Source organism: Schistocerca nitens, chromosome 7 (assembly GCF_023898315.1).
Source record: "Schistocerca nitens isolate TAMUIC-IGC-003100 chromosome 7, iqSchNite1.1, whole genome shotgun sequence".
Taxonomy (NCBI): domain Eukaryota; kingdom Metazoa; phylum Arthropoda; class Insecta; order Orthoptera; family Acrididae; genus Schistocerca; species Schistocerca nitens.
In genome coordinates this window covers 183163328-183181439 of record NC_064620.1, presented here as the reverse complement: position 1 = coordinate 183181439, position 18112 = coordinate 183163328, and positions in this window count along the sequence as shown.

Below are 18112 nucleotides of genomic sequence, written 5' to 3'. Positions count from 1 at the left end.
GTTGATACTCTCAGTGAAAATTGTTGCGAAAAGAGTCAGGATCAGAGAAATAATAAATTTAGACGTCTTCCATGATATCGTAGTTTTTCACTATTTATGACGTCGTAACTCTTGAACTGAGAGTCATACAATGATGTAATTCTTCTGGTTGATTCAGCGCTGCATGTGAATACTGTCTGTAAAATGCATCATGATTACAGTTAGTAGTAAATATGTAAAAATTTAAAACGTCAGTGGGAAAAAGTTTCGCGAAGATTTGAAATTATGTGTAAAGTTTGATGCAAGTTCTCTGATTCCAAAATGCGGTGAACCTAAAATCTGGATATTCTCGCGTCGTGAGCTGCATTAATTTTTCAACCCTACTGCATCTCTTTAGTAGGTGAGTGGCTTTCAGATCGACAGTGATTCTTGTCAGACAGTAAATGATATGCGTCTCAAGTCTGATTGAAATCGGTGCATTTATTTAGGAGGAGATGTGGAATATACATACAATGTTATAATTTTTTGCGTACAGACGTAGGTTGTGATCAAGACTCCCTATGAACTCTAAATTAAAAGCTGTTTTCAGTTTCTTTTGCTTTTCTATGGACAATAATGTAATAGTAACAATCATTTAGTTCGTTCTTTATATTTCTGAGTAGTTTAAGATGGAATGGAATGTCTGAAGCGTCAGCTTCATATGATCTGTATCACAGTGAACGTCATCAGCAGTTGGGAACTAATGCATCACTACGTATTCCGACTGTATTTTCTTCCATTCATTAACCTAAATATCACTTGAAGGATATCCACTTTTCGTGACAATCTCTAGGTTATTTCTAGGTCCTCTCCCGTACCACCTCTGAAGGTAACGTTGCGTCTGTAAACGTAGTAACATTTGGCTCATCCTTGAGTTGTAAACAATGAATTTCTCGTGGCTGGTATTAACTGAGACCTCACGAGTCAAGTAGTGTCCAGTCAGTTTCCTGTAACATGTAGTTGCCCAGATAGCACAGTAAGCTGGTTTCAAACTAGTTTCCGGATGTAAAGCTTGATCAAAGCTGGAATACTCAGGCCTGTTAGTTGGATTCAAGCTTGAAACAAACATCAAAGTTGGCAGAGTTCAAGCTATATTTCAAGCTTGACTTATCAAGTTTGGCTCCAACTGTATCTACACACGTGGAATACAGCCTGGTATTTACAGCTTGTTTTAAGCTATATAATTATTAATATGAATTTATTGAACCTAATTAATTAAATAAATATCAGAATGGAAATGGTGTGAAACAAATTATTAAGACATGTATATTTAAAATGTTTTATTTTCAAAGTGTTTAAAATTGTCTTATTTTAAAATTTAATTATTCTGAAGCCCCTCCAGCCCCACCACACAGACCAGAGCAGGATCAAATATCGCTGACTTCTGCCGGTATAATGATCCTGTAACAGGTAAAAGAAAATGTTAGCCATACCTGCACATAAAAAATGTACAAAGTTGAAACTGATCAACCTAAATATAATTTATGCCCCAGATTACCAAAATAACTTCAAACTCAGTGATGAAGTAAGAATCATTAACTAGTATAAACGTCACTGAGTAAGCAGCTGCTTCTGGTGACTTCATTCCAAAGAGTTTTTAAAGTAATTTGAAATAACTTTTTGTTTGAAATTTTTAAAGTAAAGATTACATTTCGGTAATTTTGCGATGACTTCATGAAGAAGCCACACATCACTATTTCTAACAGTTTCAGGGCCATTTAATCTGAATTATAAAGAAACAATTACTTGAAATCATATACACCTCATACTGTAAGCTTATAAGGAAAATACTGTTTAGAAAAATGTAGACGTTTTATTCTATCCACAATTATGTTAGTGCAACTAAACACACACTATTTAAGCTAAATATAACATTAAAAAGGTACAAACATTCACAATAAACTCAGATTTTTTTTTAAAGTTCTAGTCAAATGAGAAGTGTCCCCTGTTGTTCATAAATGTTGGAATATGGTAAGCTTTCTCACTAGCACTACAATCATTCTCAATAGATTCATCCTTCACAGTGCAGCCCAGATCCAAAATTTTCCACTACTTTCCATGAAAAGTAATGTTACACTTATTATGAATATGCTTAACTTTAGCCAAGCATGAGTCACAAGAAATTTTGTGTCCATCATCACAGAAAGAATTAACAGCTTCAACGAAATCTCTCAAGACTAATGGCGTAATAACAGACTGCAACTCTGATTTTACTTTTGCCCCAACTTTAAGACTTCTTTGACTTAAATTTCTTGAGTATGTTTACTTTGTGCAAGAGTGTCATACTAACAGGAAGAAATTTCATATTACCGCATTTAAAGAGCAGTCAAAGCCACGTAAATAAAAAAGACTGACACCTATGTAGTGACTGACTCTTGATGTACTTTTTCCCGTTCACCATCTCATTACTATTTTTATTCGCAAAGAAACTTTTCGCACTTCACGATTATTCATTCATGGCGTGACACACGCGAGTACTTACAAGTAAACAAATGTAATAGGGCGATATATATATAAAGGCGAGATTTTAAAAAGGTAAAATAACATTAAGTTTTAATTTATTGGTGCCACGTACTAGAGAGCTAGTTTGAAATGACCTCTTTTTCCTGAACAACTTGTAATATGTATTCTTAGCTGCTAATCCATTTCACTTTCACCCAGGCTCAATTTTTCTATGTAAAAGAATGTGATATTTCTGTACGTTATATAATAATATTTATCATTTGTAATATTAACGTACCACTACAGAAAAATGCACCAACGTACCTGTAATACACTATATATCCTCTTCAGACCCGGTGTAGCTGTAAGGCAGGAGACGCCACACACTTACCGAATTATTTTCGAGTATAAAACAAACTTCACAACAGTGAACGATCATTAACGCGCGTCACAAAGGTAAAATGGCCGTCAGTGCAACGCTTATAAACGCTTGTGGCGCTTCCCGTGGACGTCTATGGAAGCTATGCTGCGCGCACATCTGCTGTACAGCCTTCCAGGGAAATTACAGTTTATTTCAAGCTTGGGAAAATTATTTTAATTCAAGCTAAATTTTTACAGCTTGATTTAAACTGTGTAACAGCTTGATTTTTCAATCTTGAATTTTCAACTGAACCTAAACTCAATATCCACCTTGAAATAAGCTGTGTAACAGGTTGATTTTTCAATCTTGAATTTTCAGCTGAATCTAAACTCAATATCCACCTCGAAATAAGCTTGACTGCTAGCTGGGTGGGTGGTTTGTGACGTTAGAGCCACTGTGGGAGGAAGCAATGTGAACGGAAATGCAGTTCATCGCGACTGCTTGAAGAGTGCAGATGTGTTTTAAGAGGGTGATGTAATGATTCAAATTCTCTCAGCTATACGCTTAATGCAACTATGTTTGCAAATGATTCGGTCCGTGCATGGATTCCTTATTTATAACATACTTGACGTTGCTATTATTTTGTGGAAGTGTCCGAATTCAGGCAAACAGCATGTCTTGTCAGAGAGTGGATTGCGTTTATTCTAAGGTCTGTCTCCGTTTTCAGGTATTTAAAGGCCTACATTATATACAGGAGGTATTAGGACTTTAACTTCAACTAACGGCAAGCTCAATGTGTTTATTGTGCGTTTACAGTGACTATACTACCAGTCTAGACTGAATAATTTCTCTTCTTCAGTGCTTTGCTAAAGCTGTGGGAAGCGCTGGTATCTTCGTTTACTCTTCTGGTTATTGTCTATGTACTTCGTTTCAAAATGGTAGTCACGTTAGTGTTATGGTTGCGTCATGAAATTATTTCACATTTTTTAAATGTAACCAGCATAAATTCTTGTTGGTAGCACCCGATTGTCCTTTTTACCATTGACCAAACCAGGGCCCGATTAAGTTTTACTAGGGGGGGCAAGCTTAAATTTTGCAGCCCCTTCTTTCACCTACACTCATAAAAATCAAAACTTTTTGAGAGTAATATGGGTTATATATTTTGAAATAAATGTCAGTATCAGACAACATCAACTTATTTTAATAAATGAATGAAGGTAAAAGAAAACAAAGATAAACAATTTGAAAATATACAAGAATATACCATAAATCTCGTACAATAATCAAGTTAAAAATTTCGATTTCTGAGATTTCTTGGCTTCAAAAACATTTATGATATCATCATAGTTTATGGAATGAGCTCGTTTGTGCTCTATGAAGATTATACTGAGATTTGTTAATCTTTGTTAGACAGTCACGCTCCTCAAATGATTTTTAATTAATTTCAGTTTGCTGAAACTTTTTTCTCCAGAGGAAACAGAAACTGGTATGGTAAGGCATATTCATTAGGCTGTAGTGATGTTGGGATACCCCTCTGCCAATTTATTTTTATAAATCCAACTTGGTGTGTATGATAAAGTGTCTTTTTGCAAGTCTGTCTCTGTTACCAGGGCATGGTGATTGAAACTTTCAATTTCACAAATAAATTCTTCCTTGTTTAATCTTCTGCACAGGTATCAGACAGTTCTACTGCTTTGGCCTTTAAGTCATCCACTTCTATTTCTTGAATTTCGACACCACACAGAAAACTAAATTTTGCACTAATGTTCTCCAGTGCAGTAAACCAGGTACTCAGTTCCATTATCACTCTGTCAATTATTTCTAACAGGGATATCCTGAATAAATCTCCCTGTGAACGTTTGGATACTTCATCCTCACTAAGCTCATCGGCCATCTTTTTTCTTTCTTCTGGTCCTTTTTTCTGAGAGTACCGTTGATACCCCATTGTCTTTTGCTAGCACTTTGGCCTCAGAAATAGCTTCAGGGGTACAATAGTCTCTGGAAGTTTTCAGGGAGCTCAAAAGGCCTTGAATGTTTCGAACAGCTTTATCAATGGTAAGGTCTTCTCCTTCCAGGAACTAATTAACATGATCTTTTTTTTCAATATTGCATGCCAGAAAGAAGCTAAGGCAATAAATTTGAGTTTTCTCATATTTTTTGAAATAGACATTGCCTCTGTTTTTGTTTCTGGTGTTGAGACTTTATAACTTTCAGTTTTTTCCTGAACCTTTACAACTTTATGAAAATGCTTATAAACTGCTTCAACTGCCTTTACTCTTTCAGACCACCTAGTCTTGCTCTGGCATTTTAATGTTGCGGGTACATGTTGTTGTAAGATTCCATGTTGATGTAGAACCCATAAAGAATAGATATAAACGGTAGAAACTTCCAAAAAAACGTTTGCACTTAAGCGGATGTGTCAGCTGCATATGCTCCTACTAAATTTAAACCGTGAGCAGCACATGGTAAGAAATAGGCCAGCTTATTCTTCTCAAGTATTCTTGACTGGACACATTTGTACTTTCCTGCCATGTTTGCCCTCTGCAGTATTTAATGTTCAACCAATCTTGTTCTATTGTTTTCAGTATTTCTTGACTAAAACCTTCACCTGTTTTTACTGTAACTATAAAACGTCAAAAAGACTTTCCCCAACCTCTGAGTCATTTGCCTTGACACAGCGAACTACTTGACTCGTCTGCTCATTGTGGCTGATATCTGGAGAGCAGTCAAACATCAATGAAAAGTATGTAGCATCTAAAATATATTTAATTATGTCATGTCTTATCTTGTTGGCAATCAATTCAAGGAACTCATCTTGTACATGTTTGGAAAAATAGCTAGTATGCCCTGTCTAGTGGCGTTGAATATGCAGACGAAGGGGGACACTATAGTGTGATATAAGATCAATGGTATTTATAAATTTCTCACCTGTGTGGATCAACAAAATCACGAACGTATCTTGTTCCTCTAAACGAACTTCCTTGCCATGCTAGAAAAACTACAGCACCAATAACACAGTGAATCACTGCTCTCCAGTTACATTCCTTTTTCTTTATCTGTCTAGTAGCTCTCTGTCAATGCCTCCGCTTCGGGAAGAAGACTCTAGAGCCTTCCAAGAGCAAAAATAAATTTATCGTTTGGAAAATTTTAATGGGCAGGCAATTTTTCAATAAGCCTTCTCCAGTTAACAATCTTTACTTAAATTGCAACCATCTTAATCTGAACATTTCATTCCAAGTCACAATAGTATGAATGCAACGTTAAGGCGCTTGCTAAGAATTTCTTTCTAAAGTAAAAAAAATACCTCCCAAAACTTGCCCCCTGGGGCAGCTGCTCCTTGCCCCCCCCCCCCCCTACCACAAGCCCTGGACCAAACCTTACACTTTATGTAACGTTTATATACAAACCATCCCATCCGCTCACATCGAGTATTATGAAATAATTCTCTGTTACACCGTGTGTTACATTTATCTCAATCACAGGAAATGAAATTTTTGCTCATAAGCAAAATAAGGAAGGTCCCAAGCATGGAAACATGTCTGTGTATGTCGTATGACAGAGTGATACAGAGATATGAGCAGTGGCAGTGGACAGTGGACAGTACCTTACCTTACTACATTCCTTAGACTATCGATTCTAGCCGGCCACATGATATAAATTTAATATATTTGCTTCTTCCAGTTTAAGTCATGGCATTTTTCTTCTTGGGGAATTACAAAAATTTTTCCGGAAAAGTACGGTTTCTCCAAATGTGAAAAAAATTTTCACGGTTCAAAATGATCATGTAACTAGGAACAAACATTCTATTGAAACTTAAAAGTGGCACAATCGAGTAAGTATTGTTAGTACTGTGTTTGTGGGTCTACTGAGATAACACACAAGAGGAGTTTGCGACAGTTGATACCAGAAATACTGTTGACATCCAACTGCACTAGAAAGATCCCTGCGTGCAAACCAGTCACGTTGCCCACGAGAATCATACCCCCCTGGATGGGCAGCTCCAGGAGCAAGAGAGACGCGCAGTTAGGTATCCGTGCACGGGCTGAAGTTTTCAGCTGCAAGTTGTAAGTTAGTTCGAGTCTTGCTAGGGAGATCCTGCAGAACGTTCATCGTGTTTTCAAGTCTTCAAGTCGTCGAGTGAGATAGTAATAGTGGTCGATAGACAGGCAGTGGTTAGTCTTCACTAGAAACAGAGCAGTGAATATAATTATTATGTATGGACACAGACCGCTAACCTAGAGATTTAAGTGCGTTTTGTTAGTTTAGTACTGTTCTTCGAAAAGTATATCAAGACAGGAGATAAGTTTTCTTCCGACTCCAGTGCAGAGACCGTTATTTAATTTATGTCCATGGAACAGTAGTCATTACAGGCAGATATGCTAAACTTGCATTCTACAATTGCTGTTAACAGCTGAGTGATATATTTTACTACTCACTGTTCCGGGTAATGTCCACCGTGAGAATCTGCTGCCCTAGAACCAATAACGCATACGTCGTGTTAGGCCATCTGTATTACCCTTTTGCAGTGGCACTTATATTTATGTCGCAGTGGACGCCACGGAACAACAACAATTTCATTAGTCTATGTGTTACATTATTACTCTGTGACGCACCGGTAATCAGCAAGTGACATCAAATTAAGTAGAAGTATTATATGAACCGCTTAAAGTTGAATACGTATTTAAATGGGAATCATACGAAAGTAGCACAAATCGTCAGTTTCAAGACAGGTACAAATGTTCAAAAATGAAAGAAACTCAGTTATCTTGAAAATATCACATGCTCCCTAATAATAAAAGTTCTAGACATTTCAAGGTTCAAGATAGTGCACGACCGAAATAGTCTAACTCAACTGTTCACATGTTAGATAAAAAGTCTGAAAAATACGAAAAATTTTGTTTGCCACAAAACGTATGGATATAAAATTATTAAGAAATGCTTCACAAAGCACAACCCATTACTCACAACCGAAACTTCAGAAATCGCCAAAATCTGTTCATGGTGATCAATAGTGCGAATTCCTCCATGTGATTCAAAAATCTGTCATTAGTTAGGAACACCGAACGGTGAACAACATATGATCCTAGGTACACCACTCTGAAGGTACAACACCCCGTCTTACCCGTTTTTGAAGTAGCACCCAAATGGTTCATTTGTTAATCCACATTCTATCCTCAGGGCATTCTCAAAACCGTAACACGTATTCATGCAAACACTCTATTCAGCTTAATAATAAACTGAATAACGTTTTGTAATATCGTATTACATTGTGGATACGGTAAGAGGTTGAACATTCAAAGGTGGTAACAGTGGACATTGATAAACAAGGCCACCTGTTGGAAGAAACAAGTCCGCTAATAGCGGCGTTGCCTGCTACAGAGTCGCAGTTCTTTTAGGCCAATAATCAGCGTAGATGGTAGCTGGAAGAGGCGTTCCCATCTAGAACTAAATGAGAAGGGCTTACCAATTCCGGCATTTACGTGATGTCCCAGGGACATGTTTAAAAGCCCTGTACGGAACAGGAATGTTGCAAGTATTTCAATTTATTTCTGGAGCAATGTTCACCATTTTCACACACAGAAGTTTAAAATTATGTGTGTATGTTGTGTCTGAACATGTGTGGCATGGTATGTTGTCGATAGAATATGTGTTGTGCTTAGGAGTTTTTTGCTTCGATGATGTTCGAGTACTGACCACTCAGAAAGTCAGGGACTTTGTAGGGAAATACCAGACAGGTCGACAGTTGGACTAATTGAGTTAAAATTAGAAATACTTCGAAGGGAGTTCCCAATTGCAAAATTTGGCTAACAATTAACGAAACCTCGCGAAAAAGGTCAGTACCGGGAGAAGGGAACTACGTTTTATTTAGAAGTTAGGTCACCCAAGAATCCTATGAAAGCCTAGTGAATGTGTAAGTATATTTATTTATGAGTATGCAGTGTAAATTCGATGTGTTGTCCGACATGCGCAGTGTAACTAATGCTTGATAGTGATTCACAATGCTTGATATTTTGTTCGACTTCACCGTACATTTCGGATAAAAGAGACAAAGCCGAAACCTAGACGCTCGGTATAAAAGAAGTCTAACTTGGATGATGGAGTAACGCGATTCAACGATTGCGTTGTCACAGTCATTTGGAATGGCACTGGTATCCAACTAATGAACTGGTACTCATGGCTGGATACGGGTGAGGGCAACTGAATTTCACCAGATGAGTCACATAGGAATGAAATAAATATGACGTGCAAGGAAGTGAAGGCCAAATTCTGTAGGAAGAATGAGAAGATATCCAAAATGATGGTCGTCGTTAATGGTAGTCTCAAGGACATATTCAGTATAGAAAAACGAAAAAAATAGGTAAAGTTAAAAGCAACGAATCAAAATTAGGACTTCAACAGCAAGTCCACTGTTGAACACATTTTAACTAGTGGATAGGTGGAAATAGCACGTTGAAAGCTTCTATAAAGGAGGGAAATTGAGACGTAACAAGGAAAGAAACTCTATTTGGAAGACAGAAGATGGCTACTAGGATATTATTGTAGCAGATTCACTCAGAAAATCAAGAGGTAGATTCAGAGTTTCACGAGTATTGTGAGACTTGCGATCAAGTAAGGCAGAAGGCACAGATTACGCATCTTCGAATGTTCTAAAATCATTGGCAGAAGTCACAACGAAACAGCTATCAAAGTTGACTTTCGAAAAAGAATATCTTCCACACAAACCCGGAGGTAGCTAGGGTAGATACGTGTGAGAATAATAGCATAAGCCATTAAAATAAGCGAGTTTTACATTTTTTTTAAATATAGTGAAGCAGTCAACTTAAAGGTTTCTGCGCATGATTTATTGATTCTTGGACAATATACTCCCTTTTATTTAAAGAAATTCAGTCATCATCTCCTCAGTCACTGGAGTTTACTTTGTCTAAAATGACGTGTGTGTCCATGACGAAAGTACTCCAGTCTGCTAATCTTATCTGAACTCAAAAAACCAAACAATTTTCTTAATTTTTAAGATATTGTGCACAGAGTAATTGAACAATTTTTTTCTAAGTTAGAGAAAATAATTAAATGGCGGTCGTTTGACACAAAGATGTAATTTTTTCGTATGTTCTGGTCACGAGTTTTGCATTAATTAATGAATAAGTTAAAACATAAAAAGTAGCTTATTACTCCTTTCCGACTTGTCTGAGGAGCAATTCAACCAAATTTCTCAAAGTCATCTTCATTAGTGTGCCTGCAATGTATTCCATTAGCTTCAAATACACTATAATTAGCTGATTACATACTCACTTGTTGTCAGGTTTCCATATACAATTTTTATACAGGCACTATCAGTCACATGATCACAGGAATATCCTGCATACATCTTACTTCTGATGCTCGCAAATAATGAGGTAATTATAACCTATTGAAGAAAGGCACCAGATGCATGAAATTAGTAAGGCAATAAAATTTTTTGTGCAACTGGTTGCTGATTATTTCAACACATTTTTCGACTTCGTTTGTCTATAATGTTACTATCGCATCCATTCCATACAGCTATTTGTTTGACTCTGTATTCCTTTTCGTAGTTGTCTTCACTGAGTAAAGTTTGTGTGGTGTGTATTGGAACTGGTTTTCTGTGCACAATTTGATGATTTTAATTTCTGTGTATGACTGAACTGGTGGTAGTGACATCCGTAAATTTGAGGAACTGATGTTGGTTGTTGTCTGTTTATCTTGCAGCCAAGGAAATGTAATTTATGTTATTTTCAGTTTCTGTGGTGAATATTACTTTTTGATGGGCAGTGTTTACGTCTTTCTGTAATTGTTGGATGCTACTCTGTGGCTCTTCTAGATGGTACAGGATGTCAGATACACAGTTATAATAATATAATATCCAGTATTGTTTCGATCTTACTATAGTTTCAAATATTTTCTTGTCACTGTGTTTAAGGAAGTTTGTTATGAGTCCACTAACTTGTTACCCCGGGGGAAGTCCATCTTGTAACTTGAGTTGGTTGTCAAATGAGATGTTCTGCGATTAGTTTTAGAAGGTTTTTTATTTCTTGGAATTTTGGAAAGCCTTTATGATTTTCTAAATGCTGTTTGTTGATATTGATGAGTTCTGCAATGAGGATGTTGGTTTACATATATGAGATGTTGAATGATGTGTGGCTGTTGCAGGTATGTTGGTGTTTTTGATCTCCTGTATTAGCTCCTCGGTGTTGTCTATGTTTCGGTTATTTGTGTACATACATTACTTCTGGCGAGGTAATATGAAGGTAAATTTGTTATATTTACAACTAGTATACTGGCATATGCTGTGCAACATCATAGATTAAGGGTCGATCTGCGACAGCAATCGCACAACTTGCGTACCGGCCGCGATCTGCCGCCACGAGCGCAACCGTATATAAGTGCCGACGGAGTTCGGCCAGCTCTCATTTTGTTGGCATCTCATTTTTGCCTATTGCCTTATTTGCTTAGTTGCTTAGCTCTTATGCGTTTATGGCTCATGTTATTGTGCTCTCTTTCAGCCATTCTGATTGTTTTCATTTACTCCCAATTGAGAAGTGCTCATTTTGGCATTTCACTTTTGCATATTTCTCATTTTGCTAATAATATGCTCCCTAGCTTTTTACAGTTGAATTGCTTGACATAGTCTCATGTACTGTTCATATGTTGATGTTCTTTAAATACTGTAATAATTATCAGAAGCATTTCTTCCCTTAGACTTGTGTAAAGTATTCTCGATGTAGGATTTGTTCTGTGACACAGGTGTAAGGTTTTGAATATAAATTATATACGAAACTGTGCTTTAAAAGGAATTTATTTTTTCAGTTTGTACTACATCAGACGACGATTTTGTGATATGAGAGAGAAATTCGAGGGGTGAACTCATGGAAATAGTCTTAGGTGATCCTCTTTAAAAATAAAAATTTGTGTGACACTGAAAGATGTGACACTGTAGGCACCGAAAATTTATATGTATATAAAATTATACGTCACAGCTGCTTCTGGATTATCGCTAAGTTGTTCAGAGTGGGTAACTTGGGATTCATACATTTTAACCATTTCATTTTCTGTCCTTTGAGTATGTGTCAAATGGTTTTTTTAAGTGCATATGCATGTCTTTGGCATCGTTGTGTTAGAACATTGGTTAGCGTTACTATTTTGTTGTGTTCTGGAACTGTTAAGATTTTATTTTTGTATTTTCCCAGTTCTTAGTACCATAGTGTTACTCTTGTCAGCTTTGTGATGAGAACCCTGTTGTTTCTAAGTTTCTTCAGCACTTTTCTGGATACCTTTTCTTCCTCCCTTTTTGTTCCTGTCAATGCCATATTAGTTTTCTTCTTTTATGCATGTAATTCCTTCTATAACTACTTCTCTTGCCTTACTGTTCCTTTCCGCAGATGAACTGCAGCATTTACACTAATGGCCATTGAAATTGCTCCGTCAAGAAGATGATGTGCCACAGACGCGAAATTCAACTGACAGGAAGAAGATGCTGTGATATGCAAATCATTAGTTTTTCAGAGCATTCACACAAGGTTGGCACCGGTGGCGCCACATACAACGTGCTGACATGAGGCAAGTTTCCAACGGATTTCTCAAACACAAACAGCAGTTGACCGGTGTTGTCTGGTGAAACGTTGTTGTGATGCGATGCCTCGTGCAAGGAGAAGAAATGCGTACCATCACGTTTCCGACTTTGATGAAGGTCGGAATGTAGCCTATCGTGACTGCGGTTTATCGTATCGCGTCATTGCTGCTCGCGTTGGTCGAGAACCAATGACTATTAGGAGAATAAGGAATCGATTGGTTCAGGAGGATAATTCGGAACGCCGTGCTGGATCCCATCTGCCTCGTATCACTAGCAGTCGAGATGACAGGGATCTTGTCAGCATGACTGTAACGGATCGTGCAGCCACGTCTCGATCCCTGAGTCAACAGATGGGGACGTTTGCAAGACAACAACCATCGGCACGAACATTTCGACGACGTTTGCAGCAGCATGGACTATCAGGTCGGAGACCGTGGCTGCGGTTACCCTTGACGCTGAAACATAGACAGGAGCGCCTGCGATGGTGTACTCAACGATGAACCTGGGTGCACGAATGGCAAACCGTCATATTTCGGATGAATCCAGGTTCTGTTTACAGCATCATGATGGTCGCATCTGTGTTTGACGACATCGAGGTGAACGCACATTGGAAGCGTGTATTCGACATCGCCATACCGGCATATCCCCCTGCGTGATGGTATGGGGTGCCATAGGTTACACGTCTCGGTCACCTCTTGTTCGCACTGACGGTAGTTTGAACAGTGGACGTTACATTTCAGATTTGTTACGACCCGTGGCTCTACCCTTCATTCGATCACTGCGAAACCCTACGTTTCAGCAGGATAATGCACGACCGCATGTTGCAGGTCCTGTGCGGGCCTTTCTGGATGCAGAAAATGTTCGACTGCTGCCCTGGCCAGCACATTCTCCAGATCTCTCACCAACTGAAAACGTCTGGTCAATGGTGGCTGAGCAACTGGCTCGTCACAATACGCCAGTCACTACTCTTGATGAACTGTGGTGACGTGTTGAAGCTGCATAGGCTGCTGTACCTGTACACGCCATCCAAGTTCTGTTTCACTCAATGCCCAGGCGTATCAAGGCCGTTATTACGGCCAGATGTGATTGTTCTAGGTACTGATTTCTCAGGATCTATGCACCCAAATTGCGCGGAAATGTAATCACATGTCAGTTCTAATATAATATTTGTCCAATGAATACCCGTTTATCACCTGCATTTATTCTTGGTATAGCATTTTTAATGGCCAGTAGTGTATTTCTAATATTTTCAAGGCTGATTTTTTAGTTTATAATACAACTTAATAAAGCGCAAGGGTCTCGGTACACTCCAAGCCGCTCACAAGAAAATGTTCACACACTATGTTTTCAGTGATCAGGAAAAGCTAAAGTAGATACATGAAACACTAATGATTTACTGCCTGTCCTGGCTGATGCTACATATTTCGCTGTGAAACAGATTGCTATGTAGGGTGATGCCCTACCCCACTGTATATCTTTCAGCGGTTTTTCAGGATACATTCCAGCATTTTGATGTAGTTATTGCAGCATGTCTGGCAGCTCGTTACAGAGTAATTCAGGTGACTTATTTATAATTTATTTGGGTTCTTATTGAGGACAGTATTGTGGATGTGAAAATACCATCACAACAGTGAAGATGCGTGTGGTATGGAAAAACAAACTGTACCACACAGAACACAGAATAATTCGACAACCTCAGATATAAATGTACTGTGATGTTGTTGCTGCTGGGGCAGGAACAGCTCAGCATAGCGTCATTGTGCCACTCTTTCATTCCATTCAAAAGACGCATGTCGGCCAAATTTTTACTAACAATCAAATCCGTATTATTACTTTGTATCACTGTCAACATACAACTAATGCTGCCTGAAAACAACACCCTTTCCAGAACCGAGCAGCACTGAATGCAAACTTGAAGGTTACAATGTAGGTATGCATTACAGTGAGTGAATGGAAAGACAGACATGCAGTGCATAGTGTCAACATGTGCACTGTGTTCAGTAAAAGACCAACACAAAGCTAAGTTGGGAGAGAAACCATACCAAATGGAAAATCTCTATAATAGGCTGAATGAGGAACATGGGACCTATATGCCAAAATATTTGGAAGATATTCCTTAACAACTTTTGAAAGATTTTCACTAGAGTTCTGTTTCACACTGTGTAGTTGAAGCATGTAAAACATTATGTTCTCATGTTTTCAGGACATCAAAACCATTCTTTGTTGACACTAACATCCCTAATAGCACATTCTATTGATTATTTGCAATAGTAAAACTTATATTTCTTTCATAAGACTCTTTCTCAATAAAACCGAATGAACAATATCACTCTCTGTTCTAAAATATGGCCCGTAGGAATGTTGGAAAGATACTGACAGGAGCTTGTAGGTTACAAAAATTGGCAAAATGCCTTAAACACATCCTGCGCTACTAACATTCTAGAAAGAGTTGAATGCAAGTGTGCATCTTAATCCACTAGTACGAGAAATAATCCCACGAGGAGATATGGAGGAATTTAATGGGGTGACTACAAGAAGCGGTATGTGGTCACCCACCACATTTCCCACTAGGCTGGTGTCATGGTATAGGGAATGATATCTGATGGTAATGGTTCACTGGCAATGTTCCTAACAGGCTCCATGACAGTCATACAGACGTGCAGGAAATCCTGCAACTGTTGCCTGTGCCTTCATGAACACGCATGCTAATGCTCTCTATTTCAACACGACAACGCTCACCCAAATATCACTTCCACCTCCCTAGCATGACTTGCAGCTGTAGATATTCCGCCATAGACAGACGCCTCACCCGATCTCTCATAGATCAAGAAATTATGGGATGCCATGGAACCTCCACCGACCATTACGAGTTGAGATGCAACCATAATGAGGTGGAGTATCACGCGACAACATCCGAGGCCTGTACAACTCCATGCTGGGATGTCCGGACGCTTTTTTTCACAACCATGAAGGTCCATTGCCGCACTAAGTCTTGCATTTTGTGGCCATGTAGCGCAATAAACGTTAGTCGTTAAAAGATGACAGTGTCATCGTTTTGTATGTATGGCATCGTTTTGTATGTATGGCATCGGCATCGCCTACATGCCTGCCAATAACGGCCAACATCGCCTTGTCCTTCCGGTGGAGCTCCTATTAGGACAATGACTGCGATAATAAGTTTTCCAATCAGTCACTACGAATGGATGTGGCGCGTCCAATGATATGTACTGAGTAATAATAGTTCAGTGACTCTCACTTTGTTAGAGGCCTCGACTAAACTCACATGTACGTGTTCTGACACGTGGGGACTGTGACTTGGGCCGTTGTTCACAATCTGAACAGCAAGGAGAGCAACAACCGAAGAGTGAGAAAACTTCACGTATAGACTATAACGGTAGGATACCTACAGCATTTGAGGGAAATTCCTCCTGGATGGCCCGTTATAAGAGGCGGTGTACATAAGAGGAGAGGCGTCGATACGGCGCGGCTAACGGGCGCCGCCTCAGCGGCCAGCGCCCGGCGCCCGGTGGCCGGGGATTCCCAGAGGCGTCGTAAGTCGGGCGCCCACTCTGGCCGCGCGGCCGTTTCCCAGGAACAAGCCCGACCGCCTCAGGGGTTGCGCCCCTTTGCCGCGCCATTAAACGCGCCCGTAAACAAGGATTCGATTTATAAAGCAACAGCGTCGCCAACAGGCCCCGGGCTCCTGGCTTCCCGCGGGGAGCCGTGTTAAATGTTGCATTGCCTGCCAGCGGCCGAGCTGACCGCTATGGCCTCTCTGGCAAGGCGGCGATTTCACCCGCTATTCACAGCAAAGTAAGTCAGCCCTTGCTTCTTTGTTTCCCTCTCAACTACGACTCACAAATGTAGCAGACACATTGGTCTCTGCTAACAATAGTTTCCCTAACACCCTAACAAGAACTTTCACCGCACTGTACACATATAAAGGAAAGGAGTCTGTTTCCTTCCTTTCATCACCCATTTGTGTAACTGAAATTGAGTTTCTTTCACTGTTTCAAAGCTCACTGTGTCATTAAGAGTAACCTCCCTAGTGACAGTGACAAATCTTTGACTTTCAGGAAGTTTTATTTATTTAGCGTATGGCTAATACCCCCCCCCTGCATGAACCATGGACCTTGCCGTTGGTGGCGAGGCTTGCGTGCATCAGCGATACAGATGGCCGTACCGTAGGTGCAACCACAACGGAGGGGTATCTGCTGAGAGGTCAGACAAACATGTGGTTCCTGAAGAGGGGCAGCAGCCTTTTAAGTAGTTGCAGGGGCAACAGTCTGGATGATTGACTGATCTGGCCTTGTAACATTAACCAAAACGGCCTTGCTGTGCTGGTACTGCGAACGGCTGAAAGCAAGGGGAAACTACAGCCGTAATTTTTCCCGAGGACATGCAGCTTTACTGTCTGATTAAATGATGATGGCGTCCTCTTGGGTAAAATATTCCGGAGGTAAAATAGTCCCCCATTCGGATCTCCAGGCGGGGACAACTCAAGAGGACGTCGTTATCAGGAGAGAGAAAACTGGCGTTCTACGGATCGGAGCGTGGAATGTCAGATCCCTTAATCGGGCAGGTAGGTTAGAAAATTTAAAAAGGGAAATGAATAGGTTAAAGTCAGATATAGTGGGAATTAGTGAAGTTTGGTGGCAGGAGGAACAAGACTTTTGGTCAGGTGATTACAGGGTTATAATTACAAAATCAAATAGGGGTAATGCTGGAGTAGGTTTAATAATGAATAAAAAAATTTGAGTGCGGGTTAGCTACTACAAACAGCATAGTGAACGCATTATTGTGGCCAAGATAGACACGAAGCCCATGCCTACTACAGTAGTACAAGTTTATATGCCAACTAGCTCTGCAGATGATGAAGAAATAGATGAAATGTATGACGAGATAAAAGAAATTATTCAGGTAGTGAAGGGAGACGGAAATTTAATAGTCATGGGTGACTGGAATTCGAGTGTAGGAAAAGGGAGAGAAGGAAACATAGTAGGTGAAAATCTCATTCTGGAAACATCCCCCAGGCTGTGGCTAAGCCATGTCTCCGCAATATCCTTTCTTTCAGGAGTGCTAGTTCTGCAAGGTTCGCAGGAGAGCTTCTGTAAAGTTTGGAAGGTAGGAGACGAGGTACTGGCAGAAGTAAAGCTGTGAGTACCGGGCGGGAGTCGTGCTTCGGTAGCTCAGATGGGAGAGCACTTGCCCGCGAAAGGTAAAGGTCCCGAGTTCGAGTGTCGGTCGGGCACACAGTTTTAATCTGCCAGGAAGTTTTATATCAGCGCACACTCCGCTGCAGAGTGAAAATCTCATTCTGGAAACATCCCCCATGCTGTGGCTAAGCCATGTCTCCGCAATATCCTTTCTTTCAGGAGTGCTAGTTCTGCAAGGTTCGCAGGAGAGCTTCTGTTAAGTTTGGAAGGTAGGAGACGAGGTACTGGCAGAAGAAAAGCTGTGAGTAGCGGGCGTGAGTCGTGCTTCGGTAGCTCAGATGGTAGAGCACTTGCCCGCGAAAGGCAAAGGTCCCGAGTTCGAGTCTCGGTCGGGCACACAGTTTTAATCTGCCAGAAAGTTTCATTTCCATGCATGCTTGTCATTACCTTGTATGATTCCATCAAAAATATGGTCTCCAAAAATCTCTCGAAACTGCGGGCATAGAAAGATGCCCTCCTTTACTTTGGCATAAATTAAGTAGGAGAATT